The sequence below is a fragment of the Camelus bactrianus genome, chromosome 6 (assembly GCF_048773025.1).
Source record: "Camelus bactrianus isolate YW-2024 breed Bactrian camel chromosome 6, ASM4877302v1, whole genome shotgun sequence".
Classification (NCBI taxonomy): domain Eukaryota; kingdom Metazoa; phylum Chordata; class Mammalia; order Artiodactyla; family Camelidae; genus Camelus; species Camelus bactrianus.
The window spans coordinates 27,920,978-27,934,264 of NC_133544.1; positions in this window are offsets into that span (position 1 = coordinate 27,920,978).

The window sequence follows — 13,287 nt, forward strand, 5'->3', positions numbered from 1 at the left end:
GGGCATAGTGGTTTGATTTTTGTGGTCTAAACAGAAGTAACTGGAAATGATGGGTTTAGATTATGGAGACATGTGAATGAAGGGTTTGCGCTTGATTTTGTAAACAATAGAGAAGGCTGGTCTGTTTTTTAGTGCTCTCCTCTCCATTACGATGCTGAGGGGAAATATATATATATATAGATAGATAGATAGATAGATAGATAGATAGATAGATAGATAGATAGATATAGAATATATATATATATTCTATAGCAGTGATTTTCAAAGCCAGATTTCCAGACCCACAGCATCAACGTCACCTGAAAAACTGTTAGCAGTGCAATTTCTAGAGTCCCACACCAGACCTACTAAAATCAGAAACTCTAGGCATGGGATCCAGCAACCTGTACTTTACCAACCCCTCTGATTGGTTCAGATGCACGCTCGAGTTTGAGGACCCCTACTCCAAAACCTTGCTGCTCAAAGTGGAAGCCTTGGGCCAGCAGCATTGGCATTGCCCAGGAGCCTGTCAGAGATGGAGAAGTCTACAAAATCCCAGACCTACTGACACAGAATCTGCATTTTTAACAAGCTCGCCAGGTGATTCACATGCCTGTTAACAGTGTGAAATGCACTGCTCTAGAGGATTTGCAAAGCACAGAAACGTATGCATAAGAACCCTTCAACCCTACACCGTCACCCAGATACATTCTTTGTTAATATTTTGATGTAATTCCTACTGGTTATTTTCTACACATCTATATTTATACAAAGTGCTCTTTTAACAAACATGAGTGGTTTGGGATGATGTATGCCGTTTCCTGCTCTTTTTACTTTACACTATGTGTGATTAAATAGTCTTTTAAAGCCTTATATTTATTGGCTTCATAATATTCATAATAGTGTCTGTAACGTAGTGTACTTAACTATTTTCCTATGGTCAGATACATTGATTCCAATTGTTTGCTGTTATAAAGAACACTGAAAAGTAGAAATAGTAGATACCATTTCTATCATAACAATCAAGTGAAATAGGTGCTATTATGTCCCCATTCTGGACACCAGGTCACAGAGACCCGCCCAAGGTCACACTGCTAATAAGTAGTAGAGATGGGATTTAAATCCAAGCAATCTGGCTTTAGCATCTATGCTCTTAACCAACTATATTTATACTTAAATTTTTGTCCTAATTTGTTTTTCCTTATAAGAAATTATGTTAATTTTTAAAAATGTCTTGAAATGTATTGTCAACTTGCTTTTTAAAATCGTTGGACTAACTTGTCCTCCCACCAGCAACATACTAGTTTCCCAACATATTTGCCAACATGGAGTATTAAACTTTAAAAAATATTTTCTAAATTGATAAATAAGAACTGTGTACTCAATGTACTGGAATATCTTTCCTTTCAAAGGTGAACAGTTTTCACACGCGTAGTTGCCATTTGCATAGTACTGAGGGTTTTTATTTGGACACAGCCTTCACGTATTAATTTATACCTTATATGTTACAGCACCTTACTTTTCTAAGTGCTTGAACATCATTAATCTCACTTCTCACTTTAGCCCCAGAGAAGGAAAATGATTCTCTACTCACACAGTGAGTCTGCAGTAGTTTCTACTCAGTGAGACATCATACTAGTTCAGTGGTTAAAAGGATTTGGACTTAGACAGATATAAGCTGGAATTCTATTTTTGCTGCTTTGGAGGCAAGTTACTCAACTTCTGAAAACCTCAAATTTCCTCACTCTTTAAATGGGGATACCACTTACTTCAGAGGGGTGTTGTGAAGTACATTGTAAGTGCTCAACAGATGGTGGGTGACTTTAGTTATGACTTATTAAATCCTGTCATCACTGGATCCCATAATGTTCTGGCAGACTGTACTTAATCTGTGTTTGCCAGCTCCTGGCCCTTTCCACCTTAAGGTATTGTGTCAGGTGGAGTAAAGAGAAGAGATTGGGAGCTGTGCTTGGAGTTTTTACTGTCAACTTTGTACTTGGGTAGAAAGAGCTACTGAAGGCAAATACTAGATGAAGTTCCTGGTCTGGGGTTTGGCAACTGTCAGAAATAAGACGTGAATTGAGTCATGATGGTCACAATATTTGAATATGAGGAATAGTGATATGGCAGATTGCTTTTTGTTTTCCTGCTGCATCCAGGCTTAATGGTCCAGTGTCTCATTCTTCAGTGTTAGGTTTGAGGACAGAGCTTCAAGAGACATGTATTCCACATGGTACTATCCAGTGTGTGAAACAGAGCCCAGCATGAGAGCTTCATACTAGCTTGAATGAAAGAGAGCATGAGTGAGGAAAAGAGGGAATATTATGGGCGGGGGGATGGAGTGAGAGGAGACTTACTCTGCCCATCTGTCCCCCTCTGCAGAGCCGCGTGCGTATGTCTAGAACTGTTTTGTTTGCTTGTTTTTAGTATGCTTCTGTCTCCATCTAAGCCAATCATTGGTATGTGCGCTGGTTTCTCAGAAATGGTCTCCTCCCTTCAAATGGAATGAACAAGAATTTCTCAAACATCCTTTTCATTAACTATTGACCATGCGCAGAGCACTATTTTAGAAAGATCCAAATGGCAGACATTTGAGCATGGATTTAGGATTCACAAACTCAGTGCTTGTCAAACTTTAATGTGCACAGGAACCCACAGGAGACCTTGTTAAGATGCAATTCCCTGATTCTGTTCATCTAGAGTCGGGCTCAAGGTTGTGCACTTCTAACAACGTACCAGGAGATGATGCTACTGCTAGTCTATGGCCCACATTTTGAGGAGCAAGTATTCAAAGGAAAGGGACGTTCCATCTCACTCCCTCTCTCCTGGTCTCTGCTTTCTCCCAGAGAAGACCTGTTCATTAGATCGGGCAGATTCCAGGAAATTAATTGGTCCACTTTTAGCAAGGGCAGTGTTCTGAACCTCCATGCAGTTTTCTCTTCTATTTCATGCAGCAGGAATAGGTAAGCAGAGCCTGGGCCTCCTCTTGGGATCTGGCCATTTTGTTTTCTCTTCCTCAAATGCATAGCCAGGCATTTAGTGCTTCTATTTCTGGCCCAATGTAGCAGGACAGAGAGTGAGTAGATTTGGGTGTGTAATGGGGAGGGAAAGGCTCATGCAGGCCTTTACTATAGGCTGCTTACTCCAGTCTTGTTTTTACAAGGGAACTCTGCACTAAGAAATTGGGCCCCTATTCAGGTGAAAATAAAGTGACATTTTGATTTCTCATCTGTTGATGGCCCTTGAATGTATTGCTTGCTCATGACCCTCACAGGGATGAATGACGAGCCACGGGAGGTTTCTACTGCACAGTAGGTTTCATTTGTCCTCTGGTCCAGTGTCATGAAAACCTCTCCCTCCATTCCTAGTAGGCAGGCACGGAGCACAGGCCAATGAACCCCATGGATAATCATCCCACACTGATGTAATAGCTTATTACTGCTGAGATACGTTGGGAGATTTCTTAGAGAAGATGTACTTGGAATTATTTTGATGGAAGGAATTTGGCGCGGTACATAGCAGCAGGCACAGAGCTCCTGCTGGCTTTATGGGTCTCAGGCTCTGTATCTGCCCTTGGTCCTGACCTTGTTTCTATTTCTTTCTCACTGCCTACTGGTCGTAGAAGACTCAAGCCTCCCTTTCTTTCCAAACTCTCTCTGGAGCCTTCAGACCTCCTAAACAGATGGCGTGTGCTGCTTTTTCTCCTTCTTCAGCTCAGTTTCTTAAGCATATGCGAAAGACATATATTTGAATCTCTTTTATACTAATCTAAGCTGTTCAGGGTTTGGTCACAGGCCAAGAAAACCAAAGCTATTTTGGGGATGTTTTTCTAATTGCATTCAACTTCACAATTTACCTGAGAAAATTCCAACACTTCCATCACCAGTTTTTAATCCATATTTACTCTTCAAAAATCCCTCTATGGAAAAGTAGGCGATTTTTAACTGTTTCATGCCCAGACGTAGCTTTAACTGTATGAGGCTAATGTGAGTTTCATATTTTCATTCATCCACCATCTGTCCCCCAACCCCAACCCCAACAACAAATTTCTCTGTAATTCCACAGCCTGATTGGGTCTGGCCTTATTTAGAAAAATAAGCCCTCTCTGCCTGTCCCACACTCTCCTTCTTCTCAGTCCATTCTGTACCTGTCGATCTTCCCATCTCCAATATCAGTTGTAGTCCTCCATGGGGCTTTGATGTCGGTTATATGGATCTGGTAGCATGTCTTCTTTGGGGATTCTTCCTTCCCCTATTCCACGTGGTCCTGGTAGAGCTGTCAGTCAGGGGGTCTGTGATATTGTGATTTATAATAAGAAATATACACTTAGTCTTTATCCCTCTTTCTGGCACAGAGCTCCTAAAGTCCTTGGAATTTCGTAAGTGAAAAAGAGAGCAATAAAGGTGTCTTTTTCTATGTTAATGAGATGACTTTTGGAACTCACCTAGGATGGAGAGTAGTTGCCAGTGGAGCCAACCATGTGATTAAAGGGTTGGAATTTTCAGTCCTCAGACTTGCAACCTCTGGGTATGGAGGGGACGGGAGTAAGGTGCTGGAGCTGGAGTCCAATCACCAGTGGTCAATTATTTAATCAATCATGCCTATGTAATGAAGCCTCCATAAAAACCCCAAAGGACAGGGTTCAGAGAGTTTCAGGGTTGCTGAACACATGGAGATTTGGAGAAAATGGGATGCCTGGAGAGAGTATGAAAGCTTGGTGCCACTTCCCACAAACACTGCCCTATGCATCTATACCATCTGGCTGTTCCTGAGTTGTATTTTTTTTATGATAGATCGGTACTCTAATGAGTAAATGGATTTCCTGAGTTCTGTGAGCCTTTCACAAATTAATCAAACATGGGGCCAGGGGTGAGGGGGTTGGGGGTGGAATCATGGAAACCTGTGATTTATAGCCAGTTAGTCAGGAGGACAGAAAAGAACCTGGACTTGTGACTCGAGTCTGATGTACCAGGAGAGGATCACAGGAACCCCCAATCTGTAGCCAGTTGGTCAGAAGTACAGGTAACAGCCTGGATTTGCAACTGGCATCTAAAGTAGGGGAGGAGTGACAGTCTCGTAGGGCCTGTGGAATCTGAAGCTATCTCTGAATAGACAGCGTCAGAATTGAGTTTAATTATAGGACACCCAGCTGGTGTCCCAAGAATCGCTTATCTGTGTGAGAGAAACTCCCCCTCCCCTGCACTGGGATTGGGTGCTCAGAACACCAAGAGCGTCTGAGCCTCCATCTTCTTCTGCTAGTGCCTATCCCAGGCTTGGCCAATCGTATTATCCCATCTCCCTGCCCCAGAGTGATTGGTTAGGGAGGAGCCCAAGTAGAGAATCAGAATCTTCCCTGAGAGTTATATATAGACATTGGGAGAGAGTGGTTCCTTCGGTTGGGAGAATTTGAGGAGAAGGCTATCAAAGGCCATCATGGCTACCACCTAGAGAAGGCCTATCTGAAAACTGAAGTTGAACAGAGGCAAAAAAGATATGAACGAGAGACAAAGCTCTAGCGGTATCCATTAAGTGCTTTGATCAGCAGTTTTTAATGCCCGGGGACCTCCTTGGACATCCTGGTATGTAAACCAATGAATTCCGTTTTACACTTGGGTTTGTTTGAGTTGTCACTTACACTTGAAAAACTATGGACTTATAAGTTCCTTCTCAGGTATTTACCCTTTTCACCTACCACCTATTGCCACCCTAGTTTGGCTGCTGTTACATGGAGCTGGTAACCATAGCCACGTTCCCCTGCCTAGAGAACTTTTTTTTTAAATTCTATTACACTCTTCAGAAGTGGTTTACTTATTCATTTATTCTTAACTGCGTATTATGGGACAGTTTCAACATACATCAAAGAAAGAGTCACATAACAAATCTTCAAGAACCCATAACCCCACCAACAGAAACAATTAACAGCAACCCATATCTATTGCCACATGTTCAGTGTTCCGTACATGCCATTCTCTCATATTTCTATGGCTTTGGTCTCCCAGTTCCCTGTGTGCTTCAGTCTTTCTGTATTTCTCATTGTCTTGTTCTTAGAAGATTAGGCCTTTCAGCCAAAGTCATCCAGATTTGCTTCAAGACTTAGCACAAATGTCACTTCCACAGTGAAGCCTTACCAACCTCCCTATACACGTTTGGTGTTTCATCTACTATGTTCTTTTTCATACTTTTATATTACATAATACCTATTCATTCAACATTAACTCAACAAACATCTATAACAAAATTTCACCATTTCAACGAACAAGATAGACAAAAATTTTCACCTTCGTGGAATGGAGAGAGACTGACAAGAAATATAAATAAGTAAATTATATAGGATGTTAGAATGTGATAAATGCAACAAAAAAAGGGAGTTTCTGGGGGAATTGGGGTGTGTGTGTGTGTGTGTGTGTGTCTTCAAATTTTAAATAAGGAAGATCAGATGGGCCACTCGTGTTACACTGCATGATGATCATCTGCTTGATTTTTTGTCAACTAGATTATAGCCACTTGAAAGTGGGGATTGTGTCTTACATTTTTTGTAGCCCCAGCACCTAGTATAGTTGTGTGCATTTTGTATTGGTTGTGAAATAAATGAAAGAACATAAGACATCAACTCAAAAGAATTTTAGTATCAAGATTATGTAATAAAAATTGAAATTTCCTTCTACCCCTGGACCTAGTCTTCTCAAATTCTTCCCAAAGGCATCCACTGTTACTTGTTCCTTGTGCATCACTCTAGAAATTCTCTCTCCCTCTCTCTCATCTTAAAGTAAAAGTTTTATCTCAGAAGTTATTTTATTTCAATATACACAGAACTACCACATTTTGAAATGCAGCTCTACAGTATTTGTCTGTAGGGATGTATCAGGATGGTTTTCAGCAGACGTCATTTGGTGGGTATTTCAGCAGCAACGGAGAGGTTTTGATGAACCACTCAACTACTTGGGAAGTCAGGTGAATCTAATGATCGAGTCCTGCGTGCGTAGCTAGGTCAACAGCTCCCCGTCGGGGAGAAAGCCAGTCTCTTCATCTCTGAGTATATTATTTTAATTTCACCACAACCCCGTGAGGTTGTTATTACGATGCTCGCTTTACAAAGAAGAAACCTGAGGTTTTCAGAGGTCAGGAAATTTGCCCAAGGCCACACAGCTTGGAAGTGGGGAGCAGGCCTGTCTGACTCCAAAGGTAAGGCTTTTTGCCACCACTTAAGGTTTTGGTACATCTGCTAGGGGTGAAATAAAGAGGATTTACATAACCTGCCTGGTGGACTGTCTTAGATGACCTTCAAGATTCTTTAAGAATCTAGAAATTCTCTAATGCTGTGCCACTCCCCACCATCCTTTCTCTCCTTTTCTGTCTGGCTTTGCCCTAGGAGATTGCCCCCTGCACTTACTGGGCTCCTTTGCCCTCTTGCTGCCGGTCAGCTTTGCCCAAAGGAAAGCCCCAGCATGAGATTGGAGGATGGGCGGACAGGGAGATGAAGGTATTTCTTTTCCACTTCCTTCCTTCCTGAGTCACCGTGGTTTGGGGGGTGACTCTGTCCTGACATTATGATAGTTATGATTGCGTGTCCCCTCCTCCTTGGACCCACCAGTCAATGGATTCTGATAACACAATTTCTGCCTTTTGCCCAGTATCTTCCATCTCTTGATAGTCCCTGGATGCTTCAACATTCTTTCTTTGTTCCAATAACCATGCCCACACTTTTGTAAGTGGAAGTAGTCTCAGTATTAAAAGTCTTCTCAGATGACTTTTCAGGGCCATCAGAGTAAGATTTTTTTTCAGTCGTGACCCAATAATAAATATTATTTTAAGGTGTTATGCCTACAAGGAGACCCTTAAAAACCTGATACTACAAGACCCAGTGAAATTTATCTTTAATGGTAAAATTTCAGGTTAGCAGGGCAAGCTATTTGGAGCCACCTGCAACCCTTTTACTCTCAGATTCTATCTGCTTGGCAGCAGCTCATTCAGCCAGCTGCTGGTACTTGCTCTGCTGTCGGTATGTGAGGTTGTGAGTGTGCGGATCTTTCTTTGTCATTGTTCTGTTCCTCAAATATTATGTATGCATAGGGAGTCATTTAGCATTTTAACAGCCTTCTCTGAAACATGTACCCACAGCTTTTTTCCCTACAGAATTGCTGGAGAGATGCATCAGTGATCCATAGCTGCATAACAAGTTATCCTAAAATTTAGCAGCTTAAAATATCATTTCCTTTTTTTAAACAATCCCACAGTCTCTGTGGGAGCATCTTAGTTAGGTAATTCTGGCTCATGGTCTTTCCAGAAGTCCCAGTCAAGCTGATGGCTGGCACTGAAGTTTTCTGAAGGCTCTGGAGGAGAGTCCAGTCCCAAGCTACTCACATCATTGTTGGGAGGCCCACGTCCATTGCTGGTTGTTGGCTGGACATCTTAGTTCTTCTCTAGGCTGGTCTCTCCATAGGTTTCTTGAATGTCCTCATGACATGCTACCTGGCTTCCTCCTAAGTGAGAGATCTAGGAGATTCAAAGTCTTTTATAACCTAATCTTGAAAGTGACATTATCGCTTCTGCCAAATTCTATTGGTCACACAGACTAACCCTGGTACAAAGTGGGAACTACACAGGATGTAAGTATTAGGAGGTAGGGAATATTGGGGGGAGATTTTGGAGGCTGGTCACCTGAAGAGAGAAGTAGATATTTGTTTTTGTTTTTTATAGTACCTAGCTACCTGCTAGAGCTTAAGAGGGCGTTTGTGTAATATCAAAAGAAAAATAAAATGAGGTAAGCTGACCATTGCTCATGCTATGTATAAAAGCATGCATTTTTATTACAAAGGTCAGATGAAATTCAGGATATTGAAAGGAATTCAGAACTCAAAGCTCTTTTTTTTCCTGTAAATTTAACTTCCTAATTTTAAAACTGAAAAGTATTATCAAGTATTTTTACAATGTTAAAATATCATTCGTCCCTGGAACATTGCTTTGAAGCTATTCTGCTGATGGGAAGTTTCCATAAGATTATTCTGTCAGTAGCTACCTTATGGGCCATTGGTTCTTAACCTTCTGTGGGGAAGAGTCACGGATTGCTCTGACAAAGTGTTGCCAGTGACAGAAGCTGGTGGTAGTGGTGCGGGCTGCAGCATCCTGTGCCTGGTACTGGTAGCGCGCTGAACACAGTGCAGATTTATTAAGTAGCATGATTTGGAGGCACTGTTCTTGCCTATGTAGCCCTGAGTCTAGCCCTGGTAATTCCGTGAGCTACTCCATAGCTTTTTTTTTTTTTTTTTTTTTCAGTATTTTGCTTGTTTCTATTGGCAAATTTTAGGGAATATTTACATAATGAATGTGAAGGTGCTATGCCAGAGAAAGTGGAACACAATTTAGATTGAAGTGAATTCATTGATAGGATCACTTACTGGTTATTTTGGATTCAGCACTTTAAAAAAAATCGGGGTAAAATGCATATAACATAAAATTTACCATCTTATCCATTTTTAAGTGCACAGTTCAATGGCATTGAGTACATGCATACTGTTATACAATCATCAACACCATCCATCTCACAAATTCTTTTCATCATGCAAAGCTGATACTCTATACCATTAAACACCAGCTTTCCCTTCACCCCCATACTTTTTCTTCTATTTTGTTAAAAAACATAAAATTTACCATCTTAATAATTTTTTAGTGTAGTGTTCAGTTGTGTTGAGTATATTCACATGGTTGTGAAACAGATCTCCAGAACTTGCTCATCTTGCAAATCTGAAGCTCTGTACCCATTAGACAATTTACCTCCCCCTTCTCCCAGCTTCTGGTAACCACCATTCCATTTTTGGTTTTTATGAATTTGACTCATGTAACATTTTCTAGGTGCTTGTCATTGCAATTACATAAAACATCTTAAAGTGACAGCACTCTATTTTAAATTGATAATGACTTAACTTCAATTGTACACAAAAATTCCACTCCTTTACAGCTCCACCACTTCACTTTATATTATTGATATCACAAATCATATTTTTATATATTATATACCTTCTAATATAGATTTATGGTTGCTTTTTAAATGCTTCTGTCATTTAAACTCTATGTACCAAAATTACAATAGAACAGGTTACTCTATTTGTCCATGTATTTACCTTTACTGGAGAATCTTGTATTTTCATACATCTTTGTGTTGCTGTCTACTCTCCTTTTTTCAACTTGAAGAACTCTTCCAATAATTCTTGTAGAACAGATCTAGTGGTCATAAACTCCCTCAGCTCTAGTTTATTTGGAAAAGTCTTAATTTCTCCTTAATTTTTGAAGGACAGTTTTAATGAATATGGTATTCTTGGTTCTAGCCTGCAAAGTGTCTGCTGAGAAATCCACTGATAATCTTATGGAAGTTCTCTTATATGTTACAAATTGCTTTTCTGTTGCTGCTTTCAAGTCTCTCTTTAAGTATGAATATAGAGAGTTTGATTGTAATGTGTCTCAGTGCAGTTTTCTTTGGATTTATCCTAGCTGGATTCTTTAAGCTTTTTGAATCTGTATGTCCATTTCTTTCCTCAGATTTGGGAAGTTTGAGCCATTATTTCTTCAAGTAAGCTTTCATCCCATTTCTCACTTATTCTGGGAATCTCTAATATGTATATTAGTCTTCCAGATAAGTACCTTATGCTCTCTTTGCTTTTCTTCATTCTTTTTTCTTTTTAATCCTCTGACTTAATGATTTCAAATGATTTATCTTCAAGTTCACTGATTCTGTCTTCTGCCATATCAAGTCTCATGTTGAACCCATCTAGTGACTTTTTCATTACTTTTGTATTTTTGAGATCCAGAATTTCTGTTTGGTTCTTCTTTATAGTTTCTATCTCTTCGTTGATATTCTCACATTGTTTATGCGTCATTTTCCTGATTTCATTTAGTTTCTATTTGTGTTCTCTTTTGCCTCATTGAGCATCTTTATGACAGTTATTTTAAATTCCTTGTCAGCTCATAGTTCTGTGTTTCTTTAGAGTCATTTTTTGGTCCCTTGTTTGGCCTATGTTTCCAGTGTTCTTTGTAAGCCTTGTGATATTTTGCTAGGATTTGGGCATTTGAAAAACAAAACAAAACAGAACACTTCTTCCAGTCTTTGTGCAAGGAAAGACCTACACCAATCAGCTCAACTGCAGTTTCCATGACATCTCAAACCTTTTCTGATCTTTTGCTCCCCCTGGTGTGTACCCGTGGTTCTGCAGCTCTAACATGCTGCTTGCCTCCATTTTTAGCAGTTTCTAAACTATGGCACTAGTTCCTTCAGTGGTCCAAGGTGGGCAAGATAGAGACCAGTCCCTCAGGTAAACCTCAGACAAGCTAGAATGCTGGACACGTGGTACACTCTTTAAGTGGCTCTGAGAGCTGGTCTGAGAGATTCACACTATGCTGCATAGGGGAAGGGCAGTGATGAGTACTAAATGCTGCAAATTTACCTACTCCCTTTTGTTGGAAGTTCTTCATGGTTTTACAGTGACCTGGCTGCTGCAGCTTCTTGACTGGTCTCTAGGGTTCTCATAGAGGTATTCTGGTCCATGTATTATTAATTTATTGTTTCTGTGGGGAAGGAGGGTCTGGAGCTTCTTGGTCTACCATCTTGCTGAATCACTCTTTCCCCCATAGCCTTTTAATCAATCCATTTTTTTTACTCAAATTACTCAAATTTGAGTACCTGACTGTTAAATATGTTCTCCTAGTATTGTGATGTTGGAACTGGGAAACCAACAAGGTTTATTGAATGAATGGAGCATTTCAGGATCAGTAAGAGAGAGCTTTTCCTGAGCAGATAGCTGTCCTCATGCAACTCAAATCACACTTTTGACCACCACAAGTGTTTGCAGTCTTTGGGACTACTCCATTGCCTTGTGACAACCACATGTGAAGCGTGGACTAATAAGGAGCTGCTGAAGAAGGTCGATTTTTCTTTCTCTTATACTCAAGACCTCTTCGGATCTGCAGAATTGCATCTAAACTCCTGCAGATTCTGCTGCTGTTGTAACAATCTGTCATCAGCCAAGCTTATCATCTATTATTTATTTCCTTTCTTTATACTCTGCCTCAACCCTCCCACTCACAGGCTGTAAAGGCTTTGTCAGTAAATTCAGGGCTGGTCATGTGGGCCTGGGAGGGATGTATTTGGACATAAAGGTGGGTAGGGCAGAGGGAAAGAATTAGTTTGAACATAAAGCTTTATTTACACTATTTCCCTTATGTGTACCAGATAATCTTACACTGTGTTTTTAAAATATATGACCTATTAAGACCAGAAAATCAGGGCTCTGTGAACTTTCTCAATAAGTCAAAGTTCAGACTCACTGATGGGGTTTAATGAAGCTACTTAAGGCTCATATTAAGAGAAAAATGTGAAAGCACATATTATACCACATAGAGAAAACCTATTAACAATTTCCCTTTTTTCTTTACCTCTTTCCTTTCTCTCTCTTTCTGATCTTTCTTTATTTCTATTTTCCAGCAACCAAGTTGTACTATAGTTGATAGATTTGTTCTATATTCATCAAATACCTTTCTGTGCTGAGAAGGTTAAGGTACCATATTGTTTTGAGTTGACTATTATTTAATTCGCAAAATACTAGCATTATCAGGGTCATCTTGGCATGTGGGAGAAGGAGGGTGGGCTAGAGAAGAGTTCAGAATCAGAATGGATAGACCCAAATGAAAGGCTGGAAGGGCAGTACAAAGGGATTATGGGAGTTGAAGACTATCAGATAGCTAAGGGACAAGCACAAAAAAGCTAGTCAAGTGTTCATTTCCAAGTCTTGTACATTAGCTTGAAGACTTTGGGTACCACCATGCTCAAGATTTTTTTTAATCTTTAGAAACATTATACTTCCTATGTTAACAATCGTCTTTCAGTTATGAAAAAAAAAAAAACACCAAAACTGAGAAAGATAAATTGTTTTATTTCATTGTCCCGGTAAATCACCCTGAGCACTGAGAAGCTAATCTAGCCAGTCTTATGTTTCTGGAGCCAAAAGAAGAGCCAAGTAGAATATTACTTTGTGAAGCAGAGGCTCCTGCTGGCAAAGACGGCTTCTTCCATATAGGGAGGAACTAGGCTCTCCCAAACTATGGAGTGGGAAGCCAAGACTCAGCCCTTTCCCTGTACCCTAAGGGTTAAAAAATGAATCTCTTGGCCTAAACTTGGTCTTGGAGTAACCTGTGACTGGCGCTACCTTTTTCTTCTTTCTTAGCTACTTCTAATGCTTAAGCTAGAGAAAAACTGTGCTTTTTATCTTCCTATTGGCCATCTGCATTTCCTCTTTTGGAAAGATGTCTGTTCAGTTCTTC